The 17,889-nt window shown below is 42.4% G+C and overlaps 1 protein-coding gene across 1 annotated transcript in view; it reads left to right on the top strand.

Annotated features, from left to right (window-relative positions):
• The first annotated feature begins 4,553 nt into the window (after window positions 1-4,553).
• LOC137647277 (UPF0449 protein C19orf25 homolog) overlaps window positions 4,554-17,889 on the top strand; it is a 37,949-nt gene continuing 24,613 nt past the window's right edge. Inside the window, exon 1 of the mRNA XM_068380674.1 lies at window positions 4,554-4,694. The gene's annotated coding sequence lies outside the window, so the exon portion shown is untranslated. The remainder of the gene's footprint in view (window positions 4,695-17,889) is intronic.

The following is a 17,889-nucleotide window of genomic DNA, read 5'->3' as shown; positions in this document are numbered from 1 at the left end:
AACTGCAAATTTTTTTACAGGTCTTTGCTTGAAACTTTAATTAGTCTTTACAGCAAGTCTTCATTAATATCTCGGAATTAAGTAGTTATATATATAATTTTAGCTTAGTGGCATGTCTGCTAAAGCTTGAATAAGTATGCTAAACCTTGAATATGACTGTACATGTTGTCCGTGTTGTTCAAATGGTTTGGATCAGTTACTAGATTTAGAAGTTGTTTTTTCCACACTGCTTAATAATCTTTTACCTTTGGTCATAAGAAAATTTCAGTATACCTTATGGGATTTATCTTGGAGTTTCATATATTGGTCAGATGTTCCTTCATCTTTTTAAATATTGTTAAGTCATTTGTTTAAATTTTTTCAGCTACTTTTATTGTACCTACTGTATACCCCAACCTGTATGTTTTCATAGGGAAGAACTGTCATCATAACACCTCATGCCAGGGTATATTCGAGGGTCTTTACTACACCCAGGCATTCCTTAGCTGTTTCCACTTTGTAGCCTTCCACTTGTTTGCTCTACTTTTCATTTAACATCTTTTAGTTTGTAATGCAACTCTCCCCCTCCCCCTGAATGCCTTATTTAATCTTTTAATTTATTACAATTTCTAAATTCTGTAGTCTTCATTTAGAAAGTCATTATGAGATCGAGACCACATGTAATAAATAGGAAAAACAATGGGGTTTGACTATTATGCAAGGAGTTAAAACGGTTCACTAACTTGTGAAAAGGCACTATTGCTCATACTAAGGTACTAACAATCTTAAAATATAAAATTTTTACACATGTTTTTTTCAACACCTGGTCATGGTTTTTAGTATTGTGTACAAAGTGCAGTAATGTCACCCCATGGGAGGGATAGTTCCATAAGGGTTCTCGGGTCATTACCAAAATAGAATTTTTTTGCATCTCTTTGATCCAGAACTGTATCCCCTTCGAGCTTCTTGATCCAGAGGTAATGTGCAGTACTTGTGTCGGTGCACCTCGCACAGCAATTTTTAAGCAATATTTGGAGGGTTTTTTGTGTCCCGAGCTGCATTCGCTTTTTAGCCTTCTACTTTACCTCCATTCCCGCTTGCTTTCTGTCCACCCGAATAGGGTCAGTACACTCAAGCAGCACACTGAAGGCATACTTGTAGCTCTTTGCAGTGTTCTTTTGTCCCTTAGTTACATTTATTTTTTTAACTTTATACCAATCTTTTGTTCCCTCATCCTTTCTTCCAAGTTTCTGTCCAGAATAAAATTTTTCCTTCATACTACAGCATGGTCTTTTCCCCCTGTTACACGTGGGTGCTGAATGACCTCCCTGGACCCAGTGCTGACCTGAATCCCAGTTTCTTATTAGTGCTAAATGGCCTCCCTGGTCCCAGTTACAAACTATGTAGCTGAGGTTCGTAAATCCAGTCCAGTCTCGCTACCTCTTTTCCCACTGAAATTGAAGAGATTTTATTATCCAGTCCCTCCCTCTAACTGCCACCTTATAGTGCAACTGGTGGTTTTCCTCTCTTCACTTTTAGATAATTGCACAGTACAGTACATTGTCTCATTTACTTTCTGGATATATAGCTGTTCAAATACTGATGAACCTCATGGAGTGACCTGGAAGCATTACATAATGGTCTTTTGAGAAGTTTTTTGCTCTAAACTGCACCCACTTTCTAGAGTACTTTATCTCTATTCCAGGTTTATTTCTTACTGTTTGCTGTCCAACCTCTTTTACCTTTTACTTCATGGGGGAACAGCAGTTTCTCACTAGTTACATCACCATTTTGAGTGACCTTCCGCCGCTGCAACACTGTCATATGGTTGGATTTCAGGAATTATTCCATTATAGCTGTTTTAATATGATACCGTACTGAGTAATAGTTCAAGTTCCAGGTCGTCAAATAAAATTTCCATAGGATGAAATTAGGAAATGAAAGAAAGTATCACATAGAATTGGACACATTCATAGAGCTAAGAAATGCCAAACTTCCTTTCCTCTTCCATCTTACTGTTTAACCTTAATCTTTATTTCATAATGTAACTGGATGATTTTCCTCATTTCTATTTGAACACTGAATAGTCTTGCAGGCCTCACCCCTGACTAATATCCCAAATTCATAAATCCATTCCAGTCAGTCATGGTTGGCTGTTGTTGCTAACTAATATTTAAAGTAGATGACTTCCATACCTTTTCCATGTCTTATTTGAGAGTGTTTCAGGAAAAACCTGAAGAGTAAAAGGCTTAGGACCTTGATATCAGGTGCCTTATGATTAAAGTAAAAAGATCACTTATAACTATCAAGTCTAACTTTATTTTTGTTAGTGAAAATTTCCTTGGATAAGGTGTACAAAGGCCAGTCAACTTTATATGTTTTATTGTATAGCTATTACATTGACTTTGGTTTAATTATATGGAATTAGGACCAAAGAATGGCAGGATCTGTTTAGTTACGTCATCGTGCAGTTTTCATGTCCATTTTCATTGATTGTTCATTGCACACCTGGTAGCTATTCACAATGTGGTCGTATGGTAATTCACATTACTCAACGATTTAAGGAAGTTTTGTAGCAACGTTTACAGTAAGTTAATTTAAAGGTCACCATGTTGACAGTTTTCAAGAGCAGAACTGGGATTGCAAACAGGACACTTGCAATACTTAAACATACAATACCTCTTTTTTTGGGGGGCCCCCGGGTTGGGTTCCATTACTTTGTAGTCAGTAAATGGTTGATGTGCTCATAAAACTTTTCATGCATGATGTCATCACTAATGTAATAGATAATAGTTTTAAATGAGTTGCAGAACCCTAAGGCAACAGGTCAGTCTTTGTTTGTGTCATTGGAACCGGACATCTAAAATATCTTAAAAGAATTGCTACACATGCATCCAACAAATGTTGACACGAGAGTCCTTACAGATAGTTTCACATTATTTGAGCAAAAATGTGCTGCTATTGTAGTTTATGATATTTGGCCCCAAAACTAAATAACATGGTTCCATTAAGCATCCTAAGGACAAGATATTTAGGCCTTCAAAAAGATGTTGAATACCTGTACTTAATTATTTTCTAAGTGATTCAACAATGTAGATTTGATAACGCAGAATACTCTATGTTATATGTCTCAGAATGTTTATGACAAACAAATATTGTAGTGCGCAGGCTTTCCATGTATGATCCAAACATATACCAGGGCACTTCCTCCAATTGTGGCGGGTAGCCAACATCAAAAAAAAAAAAAAAGGGTGGGGGCTTTCCTCTCTATGTTCCTCCCAGCCTGACAAGGGACTCAACCGTGTTCAGCTGGTACTGCTAGGGTGCCACAACCCACTCTCCCCCGTTATCTACCACAAATGAAGCTTCATAACGCTGAATCCCCTACTGCTGCTACCTCCGCGGTCATCCAAGGCGACCGGAGGAAGCAGCAGGTCCTACCGGAACTGTATGATAGGACCAGAAAAATCACCCTTCAACACAGTGAACATTGTTGTTTACTTTCTGGGGAAGATACCAAGTTGTGAGTTCTGATAAGAAAACATTCAGTTGTGGGAGTGTTAGTAAAACAGTCTGCAATTTCCAAACAAGTTCTTTGACAAATTCCACAAGCAAATGTGAGCTAGAGATGGGAGTGTTAAGTTGGACCCAAGTCTACCTGCTGAGTCATCAGCAGCCATTATATGCTAGGACTTTGAGAAGTAAATGGGTATATATTTAGCCTTTGGGGCATAGTTCAACAGTTTAATGATCTGTCCTTAGTCTATACTGCCTAAGAGTGAATTCTAAAAATAGCATAAGTTAAGTGGAAAAAGATTGCTAGGTATAGCCCACTGTGGAGACTTAAGAACTTTAAATAAATATGGAATTCTGTCTTTTTTGAAGATGTGGCCATATAATGCTAAGTTTCATGGGTAGGCTAAAGTGTGTTGTTTAAATCATACTGCACTTGAAGAAGTTATAAAAAAGATAGGAAGTAATCTCACAAAATTATAAATAGTTTAGGCATTTAATGAGGAGGAGGAACAATTAGGTGGAAATGTGAACATTTAATAGGGAATGCAGAATGAAGACCGGTATTTTAGCCAAAGCTCGTGGAGAAAACGAGTGCAAAGCAAACCGTAAGGGAATTTGGACAGAATCAAGAATTCTATCATTATTGCAGTGAAATTATAGAATTCTATCACAACGACAAGAACATACCAACATTACTATCAATAAAAGCTTAGATGATTTAAAATCCTTATAGCTATAACCTATAACATCGCAGTATTACATAACATAAGAAGACAATATCAAGAGGTGTCGGATATCTATGAAAACCAAATTAGTGAATGGTAGGTCAAAATATACATAAAGAAACAAGATATTTTCAATGAAAATAAGAGTCATCATGGAAGAAAATCAAAGGCAATACTCTAATGATATATGAATATAAGGGAAAGAAGAAAGAGACAATGATACTGAATGCGAAAAAAGTAAAAAAAAAAGAAAAAAAAAAAACGAAAATATAGGCCATGATATGGTAGAGGAATTAAATTAGATGATAATGCACAAAACTTTGAAATAATGTACAGAATTATGGTTATTATTTTTGGTGCGCCGTTACAGAGAAACATTGCCAGCTATGATACAGTGGTTTACTCCAACTTGACAAGTGTCAAAAGTTTTTTTCAATTTTCTTCTTTGGTGAATGAATACAAATCCTTTATTAGGTGAGTGACTTTTATTCTTTCTCAGAGCACTTAAGCTGGATAAAAAAAAAAAATATTTCCTTTAAGCTATTTAAAAAATAGATCCTTGGTAATTATCGAGGCAAATGTACAGTATTCCACAAGCAATCTGATGTAGCAATTTAACGGTATTATTGTACTGTATTACTGGGTAATGTAACCTAGGGAACAAACTACCTTTTTCTACATAAAAAGTTTCCCTGTAATACAATAAAACTTTACCCCAGATTTTTCTCTGACAAGTGTTTTAAAAGATATGGGCATGACGAATCCTGCCCTGGTCTAAACTTGAAATTTACTGAAGCATGTCAGCTGTTCTGTATTTTAATCCAACATTCTGACAATATGTTTGTTTGTTTGCTGCTTCCGTATATTGCCTTGGCACTTTACAATAATAATAAGAAGCTTATATAGTTAAAACAGTGTGCAAACCAACATAGGTCAAGTTAAATTGGAGCCTTTGTATATCAGCTGCCAGTTCCTCCCATGTGTATTAAAAATGGACATCAACTAATCTAAACTTTCCCCCCTAACCTAACCTACAAGCCGTGTCCTTACATACTTACCCAACTTGGGGGCTAACGTCCCCCTGCGAGCCCTCTTACACTGGCGTATTTTAAGTTACCCGTAATCAAACATACAGGTGGCCGCTATCATACGTACACCCCAAAAATCTTATAGGTCTAAAGATGTTCAATGTATTTAAATGATAGTTTATTCAATTATTGAAATATCACCAAATTATGGATAATGTAAGTACACTACGACAAATGTTTCTCTGTCAGGTTAGGCCTAATGTGGGTCACAAGGGATGAATTGTTCCTGGTAAGTAATATGGCTGTGACTTAGGTTAGGTTAGGTAGAGAGAGCGTTTTTATAACGACGTACAGGACCTCCCGTGTGCATAGAACACCACCTGACCTAAACTTCCCCACCTAACCTACAATTTGTGTCCTTGCCAACTTACCAAATGGGGGCGGTAACTGCTATATTCTTAGCTATAGGGTTGAAAATATGGGAGTTATAGGGTATAGCCGTCATTATACATACATCCTGGTAGGGGTACTTGATGCTAGGATTTACCTCTGCGATTTCACTATCATATGGGTGCCTGATAGTAGACACCTAACTGTCTCATAGAAAATGGGAGTTTGTTTCTATACCTAAGGCCATAGAGAGATTTCGGAAAGCTAATTATTCAGATTGGGATTGCTGAATGTGCTGTAAATACTTTCAAATTACTTATTTTATACCAGGGATTGTGATGGACTTTATATCAATTTCTCACAAGTGCTGTTTTTAACACATTACAACACTCCCATCTCAAATGAAAATGGGGAAATCCTAGTGGTTGAGTACATATTATTATGTTGGGGTGTTTGAGTCTAAAACAAAGAAAAAAATTATACTTATAGTAGCCTACTCTTAACACAGGCTGCCCGACTACAGCCAGAGTGAGTGGAGACATTTTTTTTTCCCCCGAGTCGTAGGCGTACGTTTCATACTAACGTGACCCTAAAGATGTACAGTAGTTTCTAACTGCGTTTCCCTATCATTGTCAGACAAAGAGACATTGTAATGGGTTAGCCATGCGTTAATAACAGAAATTAATCTCAAATTCATGTCACATGAAAAACTGGAAAACCACATTTTTCCCAGTTTTAGAGATTCTACTGTTATTTTAAAATTAAAAATAAATTAGTTTCTTACAAGAGATATGTTTGGTCTCAGATTTTGTTCAGTTCACAAGTTCACACTCACACAGCAAAAGAACATTGCACCCAACTGAAAAGACATCTGTATATCATCGCAAATGCATAATTATGCTGAAAATTATGATCTATAAGACATGAAACTACCATTGAACTTGTGTAATTGAGTTGTGACATGTTTTACCTCAGTCAGTATGTATGGGAAATCCTGTCTTTACTGACAAGCAATTGCAGCAAACATAAATGGGAATTAAAGTAAGAACAAAGTATAGTACTGTACAGTTAATGTATTATAGATAAACCACCCTTTACCATATTTTGGTCATTATTAATTTCCGAAGATGTTTATGTACTGTATAGGAAAAATTTCTTACATTTTTAGAAAAATGTTATTTTCATTAGTAAAATAAATTTTTGAATATACTTACCCGGTGATCATATAGCTGTCAGCTCTGCTGCCCAACAGAAAAACCTAAGGACAAAATACGCCAGCGATCGCTATACAGGTGGGGGTGTACATCAACTGCGCCATCTGTCGAGCAGGTACTCAAGTATTCCATGTCAACACAGAACCAATTTTTTCCTCGGCCCACTGGGTCTCTATTGGGGAGGAAGGGAGGGTCCTTTAATATATGATCACCGGGTAAGTATATTCAAAAATTTATTTTATTAATGAAAATAACATTTTTCAATATTAAACTTAGCCGGTGATCATATAGCTGATTCACACCCGGGGGGGTGGGTAGAGACCAGCATTACATGTTGACATTATTATGAGCTAAGTATTTTGTATTTCATTTTAGCAGTTATTCAAAATAACAAACATAAAATAAATAAGTACCTGGTAAGGAAGTCGACTTGAACAATTACTCTGCCTTTTTAAGTACGTCTTCCTTACTGAGCCTCGCGATCCTCATAGGATGCTGAGCGACTCCTAGGAGCTGAAGTATGAAGGGGTTGCAACCCATACTAAAGGACCTCATCAAAACCTCTAATCTAGGCGCTTCTCAAGAAATGACTTTGACCACCCACCAAATCAAGTAGGATGCGAAAGGCTTCTTAGCCTTCCGGACAACCCAAAAACAATAATAAAACATTTCAAGAGAAAGATTAAAAAAGGTTATGGAATTAGGGAATTGTAGTGGTTGAGCCCTCACCCACTACTGCACTCGTTGCTACGAATGGTCCCAGAGTGTAGCAGTTCTCGTAAAGAGACTGGACATTCTTAAGATAAAAAGACGCGAACACTGATTTGCTTTTCCAATAGGTTGCGTCGAATATACTTTGCAGAGATCTATTTTGTTTAAAGGCCACGGAAGTTGCGACAGCTCTAACTTCATGTGTCCTTACCTTCAGCAAAGCTTGGTCTTCCTCATTCAGATGGGAATGAGCTTCTCGTATTAACAGTCTGATAAAATAGGATAAAGCATTCTTTGACATAGGCAAAGATGGATTCTTAACTGAACACCATAAAGCTTCAGACGGGCCTCGTAAAGGTTTTTAAATAGAACTTAAGAGCTCTTACAGGACATAAGACTCTTTCTAGTTCATTTCCAACCACACGATAAGTTTGGAATATCGAACGATATTGGTCAAGGCCGAGAAGGCAGCTCGTGTTTGGCTAGAAAACCAAGTTGTAGAACATGTAGCCGTTTCGGATGAGAATCCGATGTTCTTGCTGAAGGCATGAATCTCACTGACTCTTTTAGCTGTGGCTAAGCATATCAGGAAAAGAGTCTTAAAGGTGAGATCTTTCAGGGAGGCTGATTGTAGCGGTTCGAACCTGTCTGACATAAGGAATCTTAGTACCACGTCTAAATTCCAACCAGGTGTAACCAAACGACGCTCCTTCGTGGTCTCAAAAGACTTAAGGAGGTCCTGTAGATCTTTATTGTTGGAAAGATCTAAGCCTCTGTGACGGAAGACTGATGCCAACATGCTTCTGTAACCCTTGATAGTGGGAGCTGAAAGAGATCGTTCTTTCCTCAGATATAAGAGAAAGTCAGCTATTTGAGTTACAGAGGTACTGGTCGAGGATACGGATACTGACTTGCACCAGTTTCGGAAGATTTCCCACTTCGATTGGTAGACTCTAAGGGTGGATGTTCTCCTTGCTCTAGCAATCGCTCTGGTTGCCTCCTTCGAAAAGCCTCTAGCTCTCGAGAGTCTTTCGATAGTCTGAAGGCAGTCAGACGAAGAGCGTGGAGGCCTTGGTGTACCTTCTTTACGCGTGGCTGACGTAGATGGTCCACCCTTAGGGGAAGTGTTCTGGGAACGTCTACTAGCCATCGAAGTACCTCGGTGAGCCATTCTCTCGCGGGCCAGAGGGAAGCAACTAGCGTCAACCTTGTCCCTTCGTGAGAGGCGAACTTCTGCAGTACCTTGTTGACAATCTTGAACGGAGGGAATGCATATAGATCTAGATGTGACCAATCTAGTAGAAAGGCATCTATATGAACTGCTGCTGGGTCCGGGATTGGTGAGCAAAATATTGGGAGCCTCTTGGTCATCGAGGTTACGAAGAGATCTATGGTTGGCTGGCCCCAGGTGGCCCAAAGTCTCTTGCATACATCCTTGTGGAGGGTCCATTCTGTTGGAATTATTTGTCCCTTCCGACTGAGACAATCTGCCATGACATTCAAGTTGCCTTGGATGAACCTTGTTACTAGTGAAATGTCTAGACCTTTTGACCAGGTGAGGAGGTCCCTTGCGATCTCGTACCATGTCAGAGAGTAGGTCCCTCCTTGCTTGGAGATGTACGCCAAAGCCGTGGTGTTGTCCGAGTTCACCTCCACCACTTTGCCTTGAAGGAGAGACCTGAAGCTTTTCCAGGTCAGACGTACTGCCAGTAGCTTCTTGCAGTTGAAATGCATTGTCCTTTGACTCGAGTTCCATAATCCCGAGCATTCCCTACCGTCTAATGTCGCACCCCAGCCTACGTCCGATGCGTCCGAGAAGAGAACGTGGTTGGGAGTCTGAACAGTCAGGGGAAGACCCTCTCTAAGGTTGATATAGTCCTTTCACCAAGTCAGACCAGACTTTATCTTTCCGGAAACCGGGATCGAGACCGCTTCTAGCGTCTTGTCCTTTTTCCAGTGAAAAGCTAGATGGTATAGAAGAGGACGGAGGTGTAGTCTTCCTAGTGACACAAATTGATCCACGGATGACAGTGTCCCTACCAGACTCATCCACAGCCTGACTGGGCAGCGTTCCTTCTTCAGCATCTTCTGGATGGATAGCAGGTCTGGGGGTTGATCGTCTTGTTCAGCAACGTCCTCATCAGAGGGTTCCTCATCCGAAACTGATGAGGAAACGGCAACGGAGTGGGCAACGTCTGACTCGCTGAATCCGGTCGCACTGGTGGATGCGTGACGGAGCCGGACGCAATATCATGGTACTGCTGCACAGTCTGTGAACTGTCAACAACCATGGGTGCGCGAGGAAGTACAGCGTCAACCCGAAACTGTCTAGACTGTCTGGGTTGTGCAGTCAACACCCTACCTGGTTGCTGAGGTTGACGCACTGCGTCACAACAAGTCACCTCTGCTGGTTGTTGAACGTCTTCCTAGTGACACACTGAACGTCAACAACCACCTCCGAGCGTCGCTTAACGTCAACGTGCGACTGGCAACCCACACTGGGTCGCATCTGTGGAGGAACCACCTCAACTGGCAGACGCGAGTAGGATACCTCAGCGTCAACAGGGCGCACAACCAACCGGTTGGAAGGTTGTTGGCCAGAAGGTTCTTCTCCGTATTTAAGTCCTCTATCAAGGACACAAGCTTGGACTGCATGTCTTGCAGCAAAGCCCATGTAGGGTCTACGGGAGCAGGTGTGGCAACAGACGGGGTTAGCGACTGAGGCGGAACCATTTACCATCCCTGGAAGCCTTGTTATGTGTGACATAATAGTACAGCAAAACTTCAAAGGCTCGACAAAAGTTGAGAAGTTGACCTGTAAACAACTTGGAGCGTCTCCTGGCTAGGCGCCAGGGCGAGTCTACCAGAATTGAGAAGTCTACCTGGGCAGAGGCATGAACTCCCAAGCCGAGAACTTCTCTCGTGTCCTATCAGACTCTCGCTCTATAAGCCAGTTTAAAAGAAGGGAAATCAAAGGCTGTATCCCTAAAACTCCTCCTGGTGCATAAACCAGTCGCCTAGCCAACGTAACGCTCTCTAGGAGAGCGAGAGAGCACTAGCTTAACAACAACGGCTTCGAAGTAGCTAGGCCTAGTGTAAGTTCTGACGTTAGGCGAACGAGGAGCAGCAGTTACAAGATCCGGACGAAGATCCTTAAAAAATCATCATGATTTAATTAAAGTCCATAGGAGGCTAAGCAGCTTAAGGCTCCTCTCCAAATGACAGAGTCCTCAAAGGAATATCAGTAGGAGGGAGAACAGCACTTTCTCATCTACAGGAACCTTGTCCGAGAAAAGCTAGGTTATCTCAGTGAGGGTCTCACTGGTGCATTAGCAGCAGACCAGAAGGCAACGTTATGTAACTGCTTGACAGTCTGTGAACTGTCAAAAACTGAACTGTCAACCACAACAGGTGCGTGAGGACATACAGCCCTGGTGCATTAGTAGCAGACCAGAAGGCAACGTCATGTAACTGCTTGACAGTCTGTGAGCTGGCAACAACCATAGCTGTGTGGGGAAGCAAAGCCTCTACTCCTGACTGACTAGTCTGCTGCGGGCGAGTAGCGGTAACCACAGTGGGTTGCGGAGGTTGAAGCACAGCGTCAAAACAAAGCAACTTAACTCCACCCTCCTGTAGTTGTGGTAACTCGCGAACGTCAACGGAGGGTAGCGTGCGTCTGTGAACGTCAACGTGCGGCTGGCAGGGTACACTGCGCATGGGTGGTGGAACTCTCACAGGCGGAGTGCGGGAGCAGGTAGCGTCAGCGTCTACTGTACGCACAACCGTAGTTGGTTGTAGGCTAACGGGTGCAGCGTCAACCTTCTCCGCACGATACTCTTGCATAAAAGATGCTAACTGTGTCTGCATAGACTGTAGCAAAGACCACTTAGGGTCTACAGCAGCAGGTGCGGCAACAGACGGTGTTACTGCCTGTTGCGGTACCGCTTTGCCTCTCTTAGGAGGTGTGCAGTCATCGGAAGACTGCAGCGAGTCCGAACTGACCCAGTGGCTACACCTGGGCCGTTGGACTTGCGCGTAAGGGACCGACTTGCGCTTAATAAGCTGCGAGACCTTGGTCCAAGGTTTCTTACGAGAAACCTCTTCCGCAGACGAGAAGTAAATGGGCTCTCTCGTCTTTGTGTGGGTGGGGCGATCTTGGGTAGATACGCCCGAAACCACGGAGGGAAAACGTCTGTTCGTTGATCAAGGCCTGACGAACCCATAAGTCGTTCGACATTACTTCTCCCCTGGGCTTGGGAGCTTGCAAGAGGTCCCGGACTAGGTGAACGACAGGCACGAACAGACGAACCCTCGGACGCAACACTGTAACACTTTGCGCATATCACTTTATCACTTCGATTTTCTGTTTTGCACTTATTTCACTGAAATCGAAACTTTTACTGATTTCAACCTGAAACACGCAATCCTACCATTCATTAAAAGGTAGTAATTGCGAAAACAGTCGTATAATGCAACAGAAAACATATATAAAGATAAAGAATTCAGTGGCTGGGAAAGAGACTAAACACTAGTTCAAATAAACTACGTTTACAATCTCTCACCGCACATAGCCTGGGGACAAGAATAAAACCCTAGAAACGTTTTACCTTCTTCCCCGTACAGCGACTAGGGAGGAGAGTAACACGAGAACAACGTTACCCGCTTGAACGGAACGTTTTTTCTCCTCTCTCTCCCTCCGTCTCTATCTCTCTCTCTCTTTCTCTCTTGATTTCGCACCTGAGAGAAGAGCCCAATTATATATCGTCAAAACATGTTATTTGGCTTAAGGAAAAAACTGAAAGGTTTTCCAAATAAAAAGTTCCTTTAATTTAGAATTTAAACCATTTAAGCTAAGAAAGAATGAACGAAACGTCAGAATCGGTTTACTCTTACTGCAAAGTGAAACCGTGATACACTCTCTCTCTATCGTAACGATAGAGCGCATGTTGAACGTCATGAACGTCAACAACTGCGTAGTCTAAAAAACTAAACGTTAGTTCATCTTTGAAAACAGTACGAGACTATCAAAGAAATTCTTTCATAAAACATTAAATTTAAAAAGTTTTAAATTCTTTAAAGGCTAAATACGATATAACGGGCTCAACGTTGATTAACTTCGGTTCCAAGTTAGGACCGCCTACTATCAGGAAAGGTCGCATATAAACAAAACATAAAAATTTATTTTTATATGTTTATAATAAATGGAAAGTTAATCGAAGAGGCCTAATAAAGGCGGAGAGATATAAAATATATAGATCTATAACGTGTTAAGCAAAATTACTAAAAACCTAAACACACTTCCGTCTAAGGGAAGGGTCGGCCATTTAAAAGTGAAAGAGAGTCCATACTCTCTTTGTCACCATAATTAAATCTATCCAAAACGAGTTCAAGTTTTGAGATGAAGATAAAACCCCTGCATAGCGAAAGCTCAAAACTGGAATAGTGTACTTCACCAAATAGTTGTGAAAACAAATCCAGTTAGTAACAGCGTATTTAGTAGGTCTTGCCAGTGGCACGACAGAGAGAAAATTGGTTCTGTGTTGACATGGAGTACTTGAGTACCTGCTCGACAGATGGCGCAGTTGATGTACACCCCCACCTGTATAGCGATCGCTGGCGTATTTTGTCCTTAGGTTTTTCTGTCGGGCAGCAGAGCTGACAGCTATATGATCACCGGCTAAGTTTAATATTGAAAAAATACTTTAAGATTTTTCAATATCCTGAGAAAAACCAACCAACTAATGAACATGGATCACATTCAATGGCTTGCTTGACTTTGTAAGAGTGGCCTAATGAACCGTGTTAGATTAGTATCCACTTGATTATATATATCAAGCAAACACAGTAATTAAAAAAAAAGAGGGAAAGCCATATTATGTATAGTTTTGTGTGTAAAGAAAGAAACATTTCTCATATTTAGAAATTTAATTGTTTCTTTAGTATTGTCATAGAGCAAACCTCGATTAATAGTTAAAATAGGTTGTGGTATTGTATGGTAATCTTACTGACAGGTTTTTGAGACCTGATCAAGCTTGATAATTTCCAGTAGTGTCTGCAACATCACCATCCTTGTGAGCTAGGTCTACCTGCTGAGCCATTAGCAGGCTTTTGCTTGGTTCTCTATGGTCCTAGCTTGATGAAGAGGGGGCTTTGGTCATACTGTATGTATAATTGTATATATGGTCAATCTTTTGGTCATTGTCTTGTCTCTGGAGCAATGTCTTGTCCCTTGCATCTGGAATTCATGAGTACCCTTTAAACTATTATTCATATTTGTCAGTACAGTAACTCTGGGAAATATATATAGTTGTAATTGGTGTTAATGGTTAGGATAGGTTAGTTTACTGGAGTGGGAACTGCTGTAGAGTTATTTTGATAAAAATAAATAAATCCAGCACTTACCTTGGTAATTCACACAACTCAAGATTTTCATTAATAAAATCATTAGTTGTTCCGTGTCTAATACAAACCATTGCTGTTTACAGGAGATATTACTATTGGCAAAGCTGAAAGACCAGCCATAAAACTTTTAGCGAGGGTTAACCATCCACCCGCTAGTTAGCGGCGGGGTGGGGGTTAGTTTGCTACCCTGCTCACTCACACCTGGGCTGAGTACAATAACCACTTTTGCTTTGGCTCAGTGGAGAACAGACATTGCCACTCTCCTCCTCTCCTTTTTGACTTGTCATTACTGACTTAATTGCTTTTTGAGCTTTTTCTTTTCAGCGTGTTTGTGCTTTCTCCTAGACCGTCCTCATGCGAATTTGTCCAGGACCTGAGGGCTGTTCCTGTGGGACTTTCATGTCCTCTATTGATACAGACTCATATTCGTTGTGTTCGTTCTGTCCTGGTTAGGACAACACCTGCCCTGAATGCCGGGTTTGGTCTGCCTCCCAGTAGGAGAGGTTTGGGTGCTGGCAAAAGAAGAAGCTTAAGAGAGAGTCTTCGCCTTCAGGGTCTTCTTCAAAGTTGAAGGAACATAGGACTTCTTTGACCTCCCGATCTTTTCCCGAAGCTCCTGCTCAATTGATCTCCCCTGGGTAACGATCTAGTAGAAATGTAAGCCGGCTAACATCAGGTCAACCTTGTGGTTTGAGGGACAGGACTGCTTCCTCTAGAGAAGCAGTTTTGCTCCTCCCCTTGAGCAGAGCCTTCTCATTCTCTGATGTGTTACTGGAGGCATTGCTGGAACTCCTTAAACTTGGTACTTACAGGAAGCGTACACCGCCTCTTTGGAGGGGAGCCCTTGTCACCGTCGAGTGTGGTACAGCATGATCCCAGAATGTTTTGTCTACCTTGACCACCAAAGGATCCCGCCCCTTGCCTTCATCTGCTGCCGCTGCTGTTGCCAAAGACTGTGCTCCCCTTCTTACTGAGCCGACTCTTCCGTCAAGCGTGGAGCAAAGTCTGAGGCAGGTCTCTCCTGTGAATGGGCATCTCTCTCGTCCTAGAGTGAGATTCTCCCCAGAGACCACTTTCCAGAAAACTTCCAGACACCATCATGCTTCTCCTTTAATGCCTCCACCTGCGGAGAAACTTTGTCGCTACTGACGAGCTCCCAAAGAGCGTAGTCCTCCTCGACACTAGACGTTTTCCTTCTCCTGTCAGGAGACGTCTCTTCAGTTCCTCTAGAGACCAGTAATCTTATCTCTCGCCCACTAGACGTTCGCCTTCGGAGTCTCGCCATTTGTATGCTGCTTGTCCTCGTCACCCGAAGATTGTCCTTCATCTTTTAGAGATCATCATTCGTCACCTCATGACCATCACTCCTTGCCTTGTTCCTCGCCATCGTGAGATCACCATTAGCCCACGCGTTGCTTTTACTAGCCTGCTTCTCTGGACTCTCCTTTGACTCGCTGTTCGCCAGTCACTTGTCACTCTCCGACTGCACGTTACTCGTCACTCCCCGACTGCTCGTCACTTGCCAGCTGTGTGTAGTTCACCAACTGCTCCTTGTTCACCAGCTGCTCGTCAATAGCCAGTTTACAGGTGTTCACCCTCAGGCCGTTTGTAGACCTCTCAGCGCTCAGCTCCGTGTCGTTTGCCGGTACATCGGTGTTCGCTAACTCGTTTTTTGCCAGCTCCTCGCCGTTCACCTAGATCCTCTGCTTCATCTAGTCACCTTCCGGCCCGCAAGCGCTGATCGCTAGGACTAGATTGCCACTTGCATAAGCAAGATCGTAACTCTTCTTCTAACCCTTTCAGGTCAGCTCGGGATCGCTGCTCGCCAGTAGGACACTGGATTAACGCGTGATTGCTACAGTATGACTCCAGTTGTTCTCTCCCTTAGAGTTCTCCGCTCCGTCAAGAGTAGCCTCCTGTGCACAGGTATACAGTAGTCCTGAGTCTTCTCCCCCTAGGGAGACTTGTTCCCCCAGGGCTAGGGCAGCCGGGAACCAACTACCTTCCAAGGATCTTCAGCATGGTTGACATCCGGTCCCATTCCCTTCCAAGAGGGAATCTTCGAAGATCAACAACCTTCCACTTTAAGCCTCGCTCATCCAAGCCTGATTTTGCTGTGCTTTGGTCTTTCCATGGTACCTCAGGTCTTCATGAGAGTGTTCACCCTAGTGTCATCCTGGGCTCACAGGGTTGCAATGTGTCTCCTGAGATATCTGGAAGACCAGCTGATCCTAGCAGACTCGGTGGCAACCCATTTTCAATACCGAGACAGACTTCTGGTGCTTTGCCAAGATCTGGGGATCATGGTAAACCTTGAGAAGTTATCCTTGCTTCCCTCTCAAAGACTGATACAGTATATATAGGTATGATCATCGACACCAATCAACAGAAAGTCTTCTCATCAGACGACAAGGTACAGAGTCTAAGGAAGCTGGCCCTTCCTCAGAAGAGAAGAACTTCCAGCCTAGCAATGGTTGTGTCCCATAGGTCACCTATCATCCCTGGCCTGTCTAGTGCCCAACGGCCGCCTCAGGATTTGATCGTTCCAGTGGCAGCTAAAGTCCAGGTAGAATCAGACCAGCAATTCCCCGAACATTTTAGCCCCCGTATTATTATTATTATTATTACTTACTAAGCTACAAACCCAGTTGGAAAAGCAGGATACTATAAGCCCAGGGGCTCCAACAGGGAAAATAGCCCAGTGAGGAAAGGAAAAAAGGAAAAGGAAATATATTAAGAAGAGTAACAATGTTAAAATAAATATCTCCTATATAAACTGTAAAAACTTTAACAAAACAAGAGGTAGAGAAATAAGATAGAAAATTTTGCTCAAGTGTACCCTCAAGCAAGAGAACTCTAACCCAAGACAGTGGAAGACCATGGTACAGAGGTTACGGCACTACCCAAGACTAGAGAAGAGAACAATGGTTTGATTTTGGAGTGCCCTCCTATAAGACATGAAACAACCATGGCATTTATGTAATGTCACAGCTCCTAGAAGAGCTGCTTACTATAGCTAGAAGAGCAGGCGGACCTCAGGTAGTGGGTATCAGATGAGAACTTCTGCAGGGGCGTCGACCTTCGCATTTTCCCCCAGAATTGATGATCTATTCAGGTGCATCAGTAGAAGGATGGGGAGTCCATATGTTGCAACACATGGCCTCAGGCCTCTGGTCTGAGTTCATAGGGTACCAGCACATAAATTTCTTGGAGATGAGGGCAGCCCCTTCTAGCCCTCCAACAGTTCCAGCAGTTCTTGGCGGGTCACTCCGTGGTGTTGATGAGTAAGACCTCAATAGTGACAAAAACAAACAAGGTGGTACCTTTTTGTAGCACCTATGCCATCTAGCAGCAGAGATACTGAGATAGGGAGAAGACAATTCCGTATCCCTTTCGGCTTGCTTCATTCCGGGCAAGAGGAATGTGCTCGCGGACAATCTGAGCAGAGTGACTCAGATAGCGGGCTCTAAGTGGTCTTTGAATCATCTAGTTGCCAACGAAGTCCAGACTTCGTGGGGTTCCCCAACTGTGAACTTGTTCGCGACCTCCCTGAATTTCAGGCTCCCACTTTACTGCTCCCCAGTCCCGAATCCCAAACCTCTCTGGCTAGATGCATTCCAACAACTGTGCGACAACATCAATGTCTACGCCTTTCTTCCATTCTGTTTGATGAGAAGAGTACTCAACAAGACCAGAGCATCCGACAATCTCTCTGACTCTCATAGCTCCGCTATGGCATGACGCAGAGTGGTTCCCAGACCTTCTGCAACTCCTGACGGAATTTCCGTGAGAACTACCTCCACGACATGATCTACACAAACAGCCACATGCGAGCATCTTCGACAAAGCTGTAGCTTGGCTACGACTTTATACCTGGAGACTATCCAGCACCTCCTCACTCAGAGAGGATTTTCATGTGAGAAA

This window comes from Palaemon carinicauda, chromosome 9 (genome assembly GCF_036898095.1).
Source record: "Palaemon carinicauda isolate YSFRI2023 chromosome 9, ASM3689809v2, whole genome shotgun sequence".
NCBI classification, from domain to species: Eukaryota; Metazoa; Arthropoda; class Malacostraca; order Decapoda; family Palaemonidae; genus Palaemon; species Palaemon carinicauda.
The sequence above is the reverse complement of the archived record's forward strand: the minus strand, read 5'-3'. Positions and strand labels throughout refer to the sequence as shown.